Raw genomic sequence first — 14145 nt, 5'->3', positions numbered from 1 at the left:
GAGATATCTCTAAATGGAGCCAAATTATCTTCATGTTTTACGTCAATGAATACCACTGTGTGTGCATGTCCTTTTTTTTGGAAAAGGGGGGGGGGGTCTTATTTGCGCAGTGCTCATAGTTTTTCTAGTTGATCATTAAAATTCATTTAAAGCATAACTAAAAGGGCAACAAGCTTATCAAGCACTCATGGTACAGATTTTTATTAAACACACATTAATATACATCATCACGACATTTACATTAAACAACACACAAAATATTGATGCAAGATGTCATTCAATAATAACTTTTACTCTTTTATGTGTTGGACAAGCACTATAAAAGATACAGAGAAATTATAAACAGCAGAAATGATAGGCAATTTAAAATTTGCAGAAGCCAACTCTAAATGGTAAGGCCACTTTTATTTTTAAAAAAGTTATTGAACTTGAAATATGATTATCATAATTACTATAAAAATTAAAAGATGTGGTATATTAAATTTGAAAACTATTGACCATGGCTTTAAGAAAGTAATTGTAGGTCTGTGACGACCTTCAATAATGAGAAAATCCGTACCCTATAGTCAAAGTAGGCAGCTATAAAAGACCCTCAGATGAAAAATTGAAACAATCCAAACTGTAAAACTAATTGCCTAGTTTATAACAAAATAAATTACAAAAAATAATTATGACCAGTATGAAACAACAACAACAACCACTAAATTGTAGTTTCAGACTAAACTGACAAAAACTACAGGCTCTGAACTTTGGACAGGCACAATAGGAATATGGCAAGGTTATATAAAAATCAGATGTGGCATGATTGCCAATAAGACAACTCTCCACCAGACAACAGACTGGACTACTGTAAACCAACTAATTTTTCGCAAATACTATATTTTGCGTTTTATACTTTCTAGTCTACATCGCAGCTATTTATTTTTTCGCGATTTTCAAGTTTACTTAATGTATTTTAATAAATGAATAAGGAAAGATACATATGAAAAACAGTCCCGACAATTTATATGCGCGTTATATTTCTAAATGCGAAAATAAATTGCTTGTGAAAATAAATCGCTCGCGAAAATTAGTTGGTTTACAGTAAGCAAGAAATTTAGACATTTCCCTTAATTGAAAAGACACAAAGTTAAGTACTCACAGTAACTTACAATTTAAGTTAAAAATCCATAAAACTAATGCATGTAATAAAAAACAGGTTTATGAGCACTCAACCCTACACTAACTTTAGACAGTGGTTTTATATATATAAGTCGAAAGAAAGGAGAAATGCGGAAAAAATACTATTTTGTTGTTGAAAAAAGGAACACCAGTTTTATCCACTCATTTACATCGCTCCCTCATATCAAATACATGGAAAAAGATCATTGAAGAACAATTTGCAAAAATGTTTTCTCTTAGAATTGAAGAAAAATGTTTAGTGAATAGAATAATGTATTCACTGAGTTCTTACGTAGTGGATTGGATAACTGTACACAAGCTGAAACAGAAGAAAATTTTGATTTAAAATAACAGGAAAAGAAAAGTGTTTATTTTATTATTTAATATGCAAATATAAACAAATTCTTTAGAACACCACAAATGGTATGACATTCAAATTGGTTGTTTATTAATGTATTGGATTGAAACAATTACAAAGAAAACAGAATCCTTTGCTACAATTTTTTTTATAAATCAAAGTTAAAGTTATATAAAAAATATGAACAATACCTGTCATACCTTGACCTAAACAGTCAGACTGTATTAATTTTCAATGTCATTAAAATGTTGAGTCAAACATTTATTAAAGTTTTAAATATCATTTGTATCAATTATTCAGTCTTGTAAAATTATATTTATACTGTTTGTATACATGGTATAGTGAAGAAATGTTTAACTAGTAAAAATAAAGGAAAACATTTCCTTGTGGGAAATTTGATGTTCAGAAATTTCCTTAGAGGAAATTTGAAGAACAATGATTTCCTTAGAGGAAATTTGTTGTCTTGAATTTTCCCTCAAGAAAAAGTGTTTGTCAAAAATTTCCTCATAGGAAAAAGCATTTCCTCCAAGGAAAATTTGAAGCTACAAATTTCCTCACAGGAAAAAGTATTTCCTCAAAGGAAAATATGAAGCTGCAAATTTCCTCAAAGGAAATAGAATTTCCTTAAAGGAAAATTTGAAGCCGCAAATTTCCTTCAAGGAAAAAGAATTTCCTCAAAGGAAATAGAATTTCCTCAAAGGAAATAGAATTTCCTCAAAGGAAATAGAATTTCCTCAAAGGAAATAGAATTTCCTCTAAAGAAATAGAATTTCCTCGAAGAAAATATTCATGCAGCAAATTCCCTAAGGAAAATATTTTTCCCTTGAGGAAAAAACTATTTCCTTTGAGGAAAAATCTTTTTCCTTTAGGGAAATTTGATTTCCCTTGAGAAAAAAACCACTTTTCCTCTGAGGAAATTGTTGAAAAAAGGAGCATAACTTTTTCAACAAAGGTGCCAGAGCCAACAAAATTTAGGACAAATATCAGGGAACCAATACCAAACAAGTTGTCAACTTCATTTTGACTTAACTCCAAAAATTAAGGTGACAACTTTTCCACTCAGCGGAATTGCAAACTTGTCCCGGAGACTGTTTAATATCTTAATTATTGAAAATCTTACCTTAAGATGAGTAACAAAATTTGATATAATCTTTAGACTACCAGATATAACAGAAAAGCAGTGTTTGCATTTTGCCTTGAACTTTGTATTCCTGTCATCTTTAGACTACCAGATATAACAGAAAAGCAGTGTTTGCATTTTGCCTTGAACTTTGTAATCCTGTCATCAATATTTCCAGGAAAGTCAAAATAATCTAGACAGATCGACATGTCTCTTCAAAATAACAAATTCTACTGCAAAGTGATAACTATTCAATAAAGTAGATGTAATATTTGTTTCAAGTTCTACCTGGGGCAAAGATTAAACTTCAAATTCCATCTAGTGATTTAGGTAAAGTGTGAACAATAATGGTAAATAGAAAATCAATATTTAAATGATTATGTTCTGAGTTAATCAAAAAATCTTCAATTATATTTTAGTAAAATCTCCAACAATCCGTTAAGATATATAGTATACAAAAAAAGTAATGCCATGTAATGCAATGTAATGCATGAAATTACACAGATTTTTGCTAAAGTAATGCATTATATTACAATTACATGTAATGCTAAAAATCCTGCATTACACATTACACATTACATGGGAAAATGTAATGCATGGTATTACACATTTTCATAACCCCATGCCTGGTTAACGGCCATTATCAGTGCATTACAGTATTAGTTTTTTTTCGCCCACAGGAATGTTATTATACCATGTAGGTTCTTTCGAATAAATTGACTGTTCCAAAGAATACTTATTCATCGCTGACAAATGCGCATTGTATATTATTTTCAGGGTTTCTGAATTTAACGTCAATTTTGATGGAATTCCGTTGATTATCTATGTTGAAATTAAGTACAAAACAATTATAATTTTGATTTTGCTTTTTCTTTCTACAAAATTTGACACTTTGGTACAATGATTCAAATAGACATGATAAAACATTTATCACGTTTGGATAGTTGGTTTCCGGCCCTCCTCTTAACCCGCCTATGTTTAAACTAGGCTTTCCATGAGAACACTCCAACAATTCATATGACATTTAGTATGAAATCATATTTTAGGAAATAAACCATTTCATACTGTACCTAAATGTATTTATATATTATATTGGTTGCATAATTCCGTTTTCCTGTAGTTTCTTCGTCTTAAATACAATAAAAAAAGGATATGTGCTTTGATAGTCAATAAGACAACTATTCACATGAGACCAAATGCCGTAGACGTAAGCATCTATGGGTTACTGTTCGGCCTTCAGCCATGAGCAAAACCCATTCAACCTAGCAATCTATAAAAGGTCCCGAAATAACAAATGTAAAACAATTCAAAAGAAAAAAATAGCAACCTGATTTAGGTACCAATAATAAGCAAAAAACAAATATGATATACAGCAACAAACGACAGTCTTATAACAAACTACGATGAGCACTATACTTACAAACCATAGTCTTCTAACAAACTACGATCTAGCATTATAATTACTAACCACAGTCTTATAACAAACTACGATCTAGCACTATAATTACAAACCACAGTCTTCTAACAAACTACGATCTAGCACTATAACTACAAACCACAGTCTTATAACAAACTACGATGAGCACTATAATTACAAACCACAGTCTTATAACAAACTACGATCTAGCACTATAATTACAAACCACAGTCTTATGACAAACTACGATCTAGCACTATAATTACACACCACAGTCTTATAACAAACTACGATCTAGCACTATAATTACAAACCACAGTCTTGTATCAAACAACGATTGAGCACTATAGTTACAAACCACAGTTTTATAACGAGCTACGATTTAGCACTATAATTACAAACCATAGTATTATAACAAACTACGATTTAGTTCTATAATTACAAAGCACAGTCTTATAGCAAAATACGATGAGCACTATAATTACAAACCACAGTCTTATAACAAACTACGATTTAGCACTATAATTACAAACCACAGTCTAAGATTCATACTACACTATAATTTTAACTTGTAATGAGCAGCACGACGGAGGTGGAGCAGTAGCTTCTCATTTTTTTTCTTTTATCTATGTTTAATATTTTTGGAAACAATATTTTTGATAATGAGATACATGTACTCTCTGTGTTAATAAGATTGTACTACTGTTACAACAACTACTATTACTAATTCGAATATTACTCCCACTTTTACTACTACTGCAAATGATTATAAAAAAATAAAGAAAAAAAGTAAAGAAATTTATATATAAAACATCAAAGCATTAAACGTATTTGCTAGTTCATTGAGGAGTTGTCTCATATTACGCCATATAACCATGAGTATTAGGACTAAATAGCACATTTGGATTCAGTGTTCAGTAACATAGATTTCTTTACACAATATATTCCAGAAAGATACCAAACTGCATAAATAACATTATCTGATCTCGTTTTCTCAACCTACGACGGTCACAGCGTTACACAGCTACTTTTGCATAGGAACTATTTCTGTACTAAAAATATGCAGTACTGGAAATTTACTTTTAATATTTAGTACTATTTCTTTACTTTAAATCTATTTTAATACTTAGGTACTTGTATTTTACAGTACTTGATTTGTACTAAATATTTTGGTACAGAAATAATACAATATTCCATGTTTGAAAAACATAACTTAAAGAGATTTGAAATAGAAAAACTTTCAAAATGCTGAAAATGTAACTGTTGTAACCAAAAATCTGTAGTACCTAAATTTCAAGTACAAATAAAGTACTGTAAAATACAGGTACCTAAATATTACAATAATTTTAGAGTAACAAAATAGTACTGAATATTAAAAGTAGATTTCCAGTACTACAATTTTTTATTACATAAATAGTACCTATGAAAAAGTAGCTGTTTAGGCTGACACATTATTCTACTGTTTCTATTGTCCATAGAACATATTATTTCCACTGTACCATTAATAACCGTTAATTGATCCAGTTTTCCTTTTCAGATTTTGGGCAGAAACCCTCTACCAACGAAATTCTATTCAAAAACAATTTGAGACTTTTGTATTAACCGGCATAGCTATTAATTATAAATTTACATCTGGTTGTCTATCCGCAAATGCCTTACTTGCAATCCAGTTTTCAAGGACCTTTGATACAGTATCGATGATATTTCGTTAATATAACTATATAATTACACTATAAAGGTATATACTATATTCTTGTGTCTGTAATAGGTAAAATAAAAACATAAATATAATAACAAGAGGCTGTGCTTTGATCACCAATAAGACAAACTATCGACCAGAGATCAACTATCCACCAGAGATTTACTATTTACCCGACACCAACTATCTATCAGAGAACAACTAGGTATCGTTCAGGGATCAAATATCCACCAGAGATCAACTATCTACCGAAATCTACTAGAGACAAACTATCCACCAGTGACCAACTATCTATTAGAAATAACTGATCCACCAGGGATCGTTCAGAGATCAACTATCCACCAGGGACTAACTATTCACCAAACACCAACTATCTTTCAGAGAACAACTATCAACCAGAGACAAACTATCCACCAGTGACCAGCTATCTATCAGAAATCACTGATCCACCAGGAATCGTTCAGAGATCAACTATTCACCAGGGACTAACTATTCACCAAACACCAACTATCTTTCAAAGAACAACTATCCACCAGAGACCAACTATCTATCAGTAATCACTGATCCACCAGAGATCAACTATCCACCAGGGATCGTTCAGAGATGAAATATCTACCAGATATCAACTATCCACCAGAGATTTGAGATCGTTCAGTTATCAAATAACCACAAGTGACCCACTACTCACCTGACACCAACTTTTCACAATATACAAACTATATATCAGAGATCAACCATCAACCAGAGATCAAATAACCACAAGTGACCAACTATCCAACAGAAATCGTTGAGAGGTCAAATATCCACTAGAGACCAACTATCACCAGGGACCAACTATCACCTGACACCAACTTTTCACCAGAGACCAACTTTTCACCATAGACCAACTATCTTCAGGGAAATTGGCCATTTTAACACTTAAAGTCAAAGACGAAGTGTATCAATTCCATTTTTTAGCTCACCTGGCCCAAAGGGCCAAGTTATCTTTTCCCATCACTTGGCGTCCGTCGTCCGTCGTCGTCCGTCGTCGTCTGTTGTCGTCCGTCGTCGTTTACTTTCACAAAAATATTCTTCTCTGAAACTACTGGGCCAAATTTTACTAAACTTAGCCACAATCATCATTCCTCAATCCTCAATCTTATGGCCTTATAGCACAACTCTTCTCATTGCGCCCTATGTGTATCTTCCTCCATGTATTTTCCATGTACTTGAATTTTGTTTTTTCTGTTACGATTGAGGTTGCGGAGGTTCGAGTAAGTCGAAACGTCCTGTTTTTAAAATAAAGGCCGAAATGATTTCTTACTTCCGTTTATATTCTTCTTTTACGGTTTTCTTGATCTAGTCTTTCTAGCAGGGTGCCTGTGTTGATTTTGCGGATTCCAATTTCCTTTGTTATTTGATGGTACATTTCTTCTCTATAACTCTCGTAGTTGAGGCACTCTCTGTGAGGTAGTGTTGTTGTGTTTCCTTGGTTCCACAGCTGCATAAGTCGGTGGTGTCTTGCCCTGTGCATTGTTTATAATAGTTAGGGGTTGTATAGCCAGTTCCAAGTTGTATAAAGATGCTGAAGAATTTTTTGGTTGGATAGTCAAAGATTGGGATATTTTTAACGTTTGGTGTTATCTCAAAAAGGTCTCTTCCTGTGTTGCTTAATTCCCATCGTCTTTGCCACTTCAGCATGACACTCTTGTGTGCACCTTGTTTTACGTCTTGAAGGGTAATAATGTTGTTTTTTGGTAGGAGTTGTGTTGCCTCTTCTGCTGCTTGCTTTGCGAATAAGTTCATCGTTCCCTTGAATATTTGAGTGTCCTGGTGTCCATAGGATGCAAATTTCCATCCCTTTAGTTCGATGTGTTCTCTGATGTCTCAAATTACATCAATATAGGATTTGGGTGCCCAATTTAGTGTGAGGAGTCCTACTGCAGCTATGTTCCCCAAAAAATTAAAAGAAGGTCTATAGACAACCAACTTCTGGAATATTTTAATTTATTTTTCCACATTTCTCTGTCAGCTTTTCGAAAAGGATACGGATGCCAAACCGCTCGATTAAAACTAATTGGAGATTGGAAAAAGGCTTTAGATCAGAATAAATGTGAAGCAGCTATATTAATGGACTTGTCCAAGGCTATAAGTTGCCTACCCCATGATCTCCTCCTTCTAAAATTAAAATCCTATGGTGTCGTAGCCTCTTCTCTTAAAATTTTGGAAAGCTCATTGTATTTAACTAATAGAAAACATTGTGTTAATGTAGGTAGTAATCCAAGCTACTAGCAAACAATGTTTAAAGGGGTGCCACAAGGGTCGATATAAGGGTGATATTATTTAAAAAAAAATAAATGACATTTTCTATTTTATTCATAAAAGTGAACTCTATAATTATGCAGATGACAACAGCCTTTCATACGCAGATAACGATTGAGATAGATTGATTAATACTTTAGACAATAAAAGCAAAATTTTGATAAATTGGTTCTCACTAAATACAATGAAAGCTAATCCAAAACAATTTCAAGCAATAGCTGTAGGTAAAAAAACTAAAGACAAAAACCTAAAATTTAAATTAAAAGGTAATGCAATAGAATGTGAAGATAACGTTAACATGGTTAAACTTCTAGGTGTAACAAAAACTAAATTTCAATGAACATGTCTCTATAATATGAAAAATGCATCCAACCAATTAAATGTATTCAAAAGAATAGGTAAACCCCTGACTAAATGGGCGCACTACGCGCATTTGGGGGATTAAAATGTTTTACGTTTGCTCGCAGGTAAAAATATAAATAAAAATTAAATAAAATTATAATTAACTATATATATACCTGTCAAAAAAATGCGCGCAAACGTAATGCACCGATTGGAATTCATCTGTGTACTATAATTGTACTTTGGGGCACAAGAATAAAATATAATTATACGATTCAGAGTATAATCTTTCGCTTATCTCTTCAGTTGTCTAAAACTAAACTCGGAATATTAATAATTTATTATTCTTTTTTAATGTCCAAATTTAATTATTGTCCACTAGTTTGGCACTTTTGTGGGGAGGTTAATGCAAAAAAAAAATGGAGAAAATTCAAGAGAGAGAATGACCAAGGTTTATCTATGAAGACTATTCAGCAAGTTATGAAGATCTTCTCTGAAAATCAAAATTACCATCTTTAACATGTTTAAAAATAAGAAGAATGCGATCATTTGCTATTGAAGTTTTCAAAATTATTAATAAAGTATGTCCTGTATATCTCCATGCCGTGTCAACGAAGCTGTCCTAGGACTAGGACATGTCTTAGGATGGTCTTAGAACACATTTTAGTCCTAAGTCAGGTTAACGAAAGTCTTCTAAAATAAGATATGTCCTAAATTTGGTCCTAAAGTTAGGATATACAAATAGGTGTCTTAGGATAGTCCTAAAGGTTACAATGTCCTTAAACGTAATAAAAACAACAAATATAGCACTAACTCAATACTAACAATTATAATACAATATTAAACTATCATACTGTTATTAGAATTGAAGTAATAATTCAAAATATTTTCAATATTTGTTAAAGATTCAATTGTATTATATTAAAACAGTTCGTGCTGTTTATTTTGAAGCCTAAAAAATATAGCATTATAAGAAACGTTTTTTGCGATTAACCAAAACGGTGCAATGTTAATTTATATATTGGAAAAAGTTGACTTCTTTTTTAAACTAATCCTGATTCGATACATGCATGTTCTGAAATCGGGTGGACCTAAGTACAAAATAGATGCAACAGTAGTATACCGCTGTTCAAAACTCATAAATCCATGGACAAAAAAAAACAAATCGGGATAACAAACTAAAACTGAGGGAAACGTATTAAATATAAGAGGAGAACTACGACACAACATTACAATGTAACACTCACAGAAACGGACTAAGCATTAGACAAAATCCTATTAGAATAACTAGTTAATGTACATAAACTAGTTTTTGTACTAAAATTGCAGCACGAATATCGCATTTAACAAAGTTTTGTGTCTATTTCCTTTTGTTTTCGTATTGAATTCATTTATATCTTTTATCATACTTACTTAATAACGTATTTATTAGTATTACGTTAAAACTTCAACTTTTGTTTTTGCGTTAATTGTTTCCATATAAGAGTAAATACTAAAATACCATTAAATCTATGACATAGAAATTTCTACCTATTTTTTCAAATAAATAAATGTGTTAGGATGGTTCTAGGACCATCGTAGTTAGGACTGCCATCAGACAGCTTTGCTTTACATCCTAAGACATGTCTTAGATCATCATACATAATGTCCAATGACATATCTTAGGACATATCCTAGGATACTTTCATTGACACAGCCCCTGAAAACAATCTTTAGAAACTTTGAAAAGTACGTAATAAATTCTAAATACTTAGTGTTGTCTTAGACTTCTTGAGACCTCTCATTTAACTGTCTGCTTAATATTAAGCAGATTGAGAGATCAGGGGGCTCTCACCATTGCCCTGTGCCCTTTGTTCTGAAATGTTGACATTTTTAAGCTGAAAAGTCACAATCTATTATAAGCCCTTCGTAGATATCGAAAATTACATTATTCTTTCATTAAATAATTCAAAAGTTGGTGACTATGTTGAACGCATCTATCCCATTTAACTAGAGATAAAGGTTACCACAGATACAGTTAATATAAAAAACGAAGATATGGTATGATAGCCAATGAGACAACTGTCCACAAGAGACCAAAATGACACAGACATTAACAACAAAAGGTCACCGTACGGCCTTCAACATTGAGCAGAGCCCATACCGCCTAGTCCGCTATAAAAGGCCCCGATATGACAATGTAAAACAATTCAAACGAGAAAACTAAATCGGCCTCATATCTTGACTTACATCAAGAAATTGACAATGAGGGTCAATTGATACGATATTCCAGTGCTTGCATTCCCTATCATGCTTTTCCTGATAGAGGGTTGTCGCTCACAAGGAAGCTATTTAATCAAGAGTTCTAAATGATGAAGTTGAAATCCTCACTTCTTAAATTTTACGGACGCAATCACGAGTTCGTTGACCGTTATGGAATAACCGTTTCACAAATGATATCGGATATGTTCCTTACGTCGTAACTACAATCCCCTTCCCCTTCATGAATGCAACCTACCGAATAAGACCATTTATCGGATTTGTTATCTCATAAGCAACACGACTGGTGCCACATGTAGAGCAGCATCTGCTTACCCTTCTGGAGCACCAGAGATCACCCCTAGTTTTTAGTGGGTTCTTGTTGTATATTCTTTAGTTTTCTATGTTGTGTCATGTGTACTATTGTTTGTCTGTTAGTCCTTTTCATTTTTAGCTATGGCGTTGTCAGTTTATTTTCGATTTGTGAGTTTGACTGTCCCTCTGGTATCTTTCGTCCCTCTTTTCGTTCAGCGTATATTATGTAGGTTTTTATTATATTTATATTTTTGGTGTTTTCCATATATGATCTTATATATTTCTATTTATATTTCTAAATGTTTCTAGAGTGATCTGTTTTTGTTTTTGATTTAAGAAATATGAAATAACAGTTTTGATGTCGTTTTATTGTCAAAAATCTATACTACATAAAGACAAATCTGCAGCTAACCTAAGCATTGATAAGGAGTTTTGTTCGAGGACAACGAGAGTTTAAGACAGATTAAAGGGGCCATAAAACGATTTCCTACGTATCTTTTAATTCACTCCTTTCAACTGTGCTTTATTTTTATGCTTTATATGCTATGAAAATCATGCTTTTAATGTTACCAAATATTAGATTTTTTTTATGATTTTCAACTAAATTTGACTATCTAGAAGCCGGTTTTGACTGAGTGCTCGATATACCCAATGATACATAAAAATATAGATATACACAATGTACCTAACGAAAACCTTGGAACATACAAGATTAGATATAATTATATCACTGGATCGGTATAAGGCAGTAATGTTTACGTAGTTGATAACTTACATTTGATTATCAGATTTGATATTAAACAAACATTTATTTCAACCTGGTTTCTGCACAAGAAGGAACGAAGGGCTTATGATTACTTTTACGTTAGAAGGGGGATTGGACTGACCGTGTTGACAAAAAAACCTTGAAATTATTTTGATATCCTCCGTAAAGTTTCTCCGATTTTTTTCTTTTTTCTTTTCACCTTGACCAACATAATATGACATCTCCGCAACCCACTTTTTTCCATCATTGCTATGATCCATACCGACACCCAAATCTGAATTTTGATAGACTTTAAATATATAAACATTTTTCTTTAGTTTATCCGAAATAACTTGATTATTTATCTATACGGTCGCATACTTGACAGTAATGTCAGTTTCAAAGGTAAAGATATTCAAAAATAGTAATAAATGATCCATCTGATCGCGACAATTCTTATATCATAATGCATAATTTGTACTTGTCTCCACAAAATTAAAAAGTTCGTCTTTTTTCATTTTGTTAAATTTGTCATTATCTTGCATACAACTGACTCTTCTATGGACTCCTGAATTGTAAATAACGAGACCTCCATTTCGAGATAATGAAACTTGATGTTTTTCGTTTTCAACTTTTGACCCCTTCCCCCCTTTTCAAAGAAAACCAATTCAGTTGATAATCCAAATTCAAACTTTAAAAATGGGTTAATAATCACTGAAAAACATCAAGCACAATATTAATAATTAAGTTCAAAATCATGTATAAAGTACAAATTTCATTGATAACTTTTAACACATATCAGTTGTCTAGATACACAATAGATAGTAATTGGATTGAAGCTAGACAACATCGTGAGAAGTCCATACAACAAGTGTGTTAACAGAGAAAGGTACTGTACTGATTCAAATTGTATGTGATTATGTAACCTTTGTCAATATTTTAATTGATACTAAAAAGAGGAGAGTTTTAATATTTTTTTATATCCGATCTCTTAACTCTCCTCTTTCATAAAAGATATCAATGAAATTTGTACTTTGTGTTTTTGGCAGTGCCTATTTTGCCTGCTCTGATAAAAACATTTCAATTAAATCCGGTAAAATAACCTATATCTTTAGAAATGGCTATTTGACCGGCACCAGCAATATAGTAAATGGGTTGCTGGTGTTGGATAAAATAAAAAAAATGTTATTTTGCTGGCCTTAGGTAAGCCAAAATGCACGTTAAAAACCATTTGTTTTCAAATAACTGACTTTTATATAAATGTATTTATTTTATTTTTGAAGCTATATGATTGACTTTGTCATTAAGTTTAATATTTTATCAAATTTATGATGCAATGAGATTTCTAAATTCTATTTTTCTTTATTACACACAGTTAAACAATCTGATAATTTATTCTTACAATGTATGCATACACATAGCATTAGACCGTCACTAACGAAATAACTTTAACTACATTTTATTACAACAAATGCATGCTAAGTATTTTTATTTTTGTCTTGCAATGCATTCGTTATAGTTTTGATTTACTTTAACTTCTTTCATAATGATATAGAACTATGAAAATTCAGTTTGAAATATCCTATCCTAGCTCGTGTATGTAACAATGTTTTAGATTTTAACGAGAGAATTTTATGTATTACTGAAAAATTATTACACCGGGGTTTTCGATATCACAAACTAGTCAAAACATTTACTAAATTTCATCATTCGTAAATATAGCTCAACATGCAGACTTCTAATACGTTCAGGTATTTCACATCCAATTTGTTATGGCAATATTCTTTATAAAGCACAAAGGTGTCAGTATTCACCTCAGAAACTTACAAAACCTTTGAATATACTTATTAAGAAGGGATATAATTACGATACTGTTGTCAAGTCATTAAAGATTGCATATTTTGGCGTTAATATTGAGTCACTGATAAGGTCTTTGCATCGGAACTAATCACATTTAGTGTACTATTATGCATATTTTTAGGGGTCAGCTGAAGGACACCTACGGGTACGGGAATTCTCGCTACATTGAAGACCCATTGGTTGCCTTCGGTTGTTATCTGCTCTATGGTCGGGTGGTTTTCGCTTTGACATATTCACCATTTCCTTTCTCAATATTACATTTATTCTAAAAACAGTTGTTGTCATGACACGGGTTATGTTCTTCTCATATATGTTATGATGGTATGGTACTAAACTCCTAACGGGAAGGCTTGTGCCTGATGTTCATATGATGACATCATAATCTTTCAGTCAGTTTAATTGAAGTCTGGAGCTGGCATGTCAGTTTACTGCTAGTAGTCTGTTGTTATTTATGTATTATTGTCATTTTGTTTATTTTCTTTGGTTACATCTTATGACATCAGACTCGGACTTCTCTTGAACTGAATTTTAATGTGCGTATTGTTATGTGTTTACTTTTCTACATTGGTTAGAGGTATAGGGGAAGGGT

At 32.1% G+C, this 14145-nt stretch overlaps 1 protein-coding gene across 1 annotated transcript in view; it reads left to right on the top strand.

Moving 5' to 3' along the window:
- The first annotated feature begins 12537 nt into the window (after positions 1 to 12537).
- Positions 12538 to 14145, top strand: part of LOC143054461 (uncharacterized) — a 261664-nt gene continuing 260056 nt past the window's right edge. The window contains exon 1 of the mRNA XM_076227470.1: positions 12538 to 12585. The gene's annotated coding sequence lies outside the window, so the exon portion shown is untranslated. The remainder of the gene's footprint in view (positions 12586 to 14145) is intronic.

This window comes from Mytilus galloprovincialis, chromosome 12, assembly GCF_965363235.1.
Source record: "Mytilus galloprovincialis chromosome 12, xbMytGall1.hap1.1, whole genome shotgun sequence".
Taxonomy (NCBI): Eukaryota; Metazoa; Mollusca; class Bivalvia; order Mytilida; family Mytilidae; genus Mytilus; species Mytilus galloprovincialis.
This window is presented reverse-complemented; position numbering and strand designations above follow the sequence as displayed.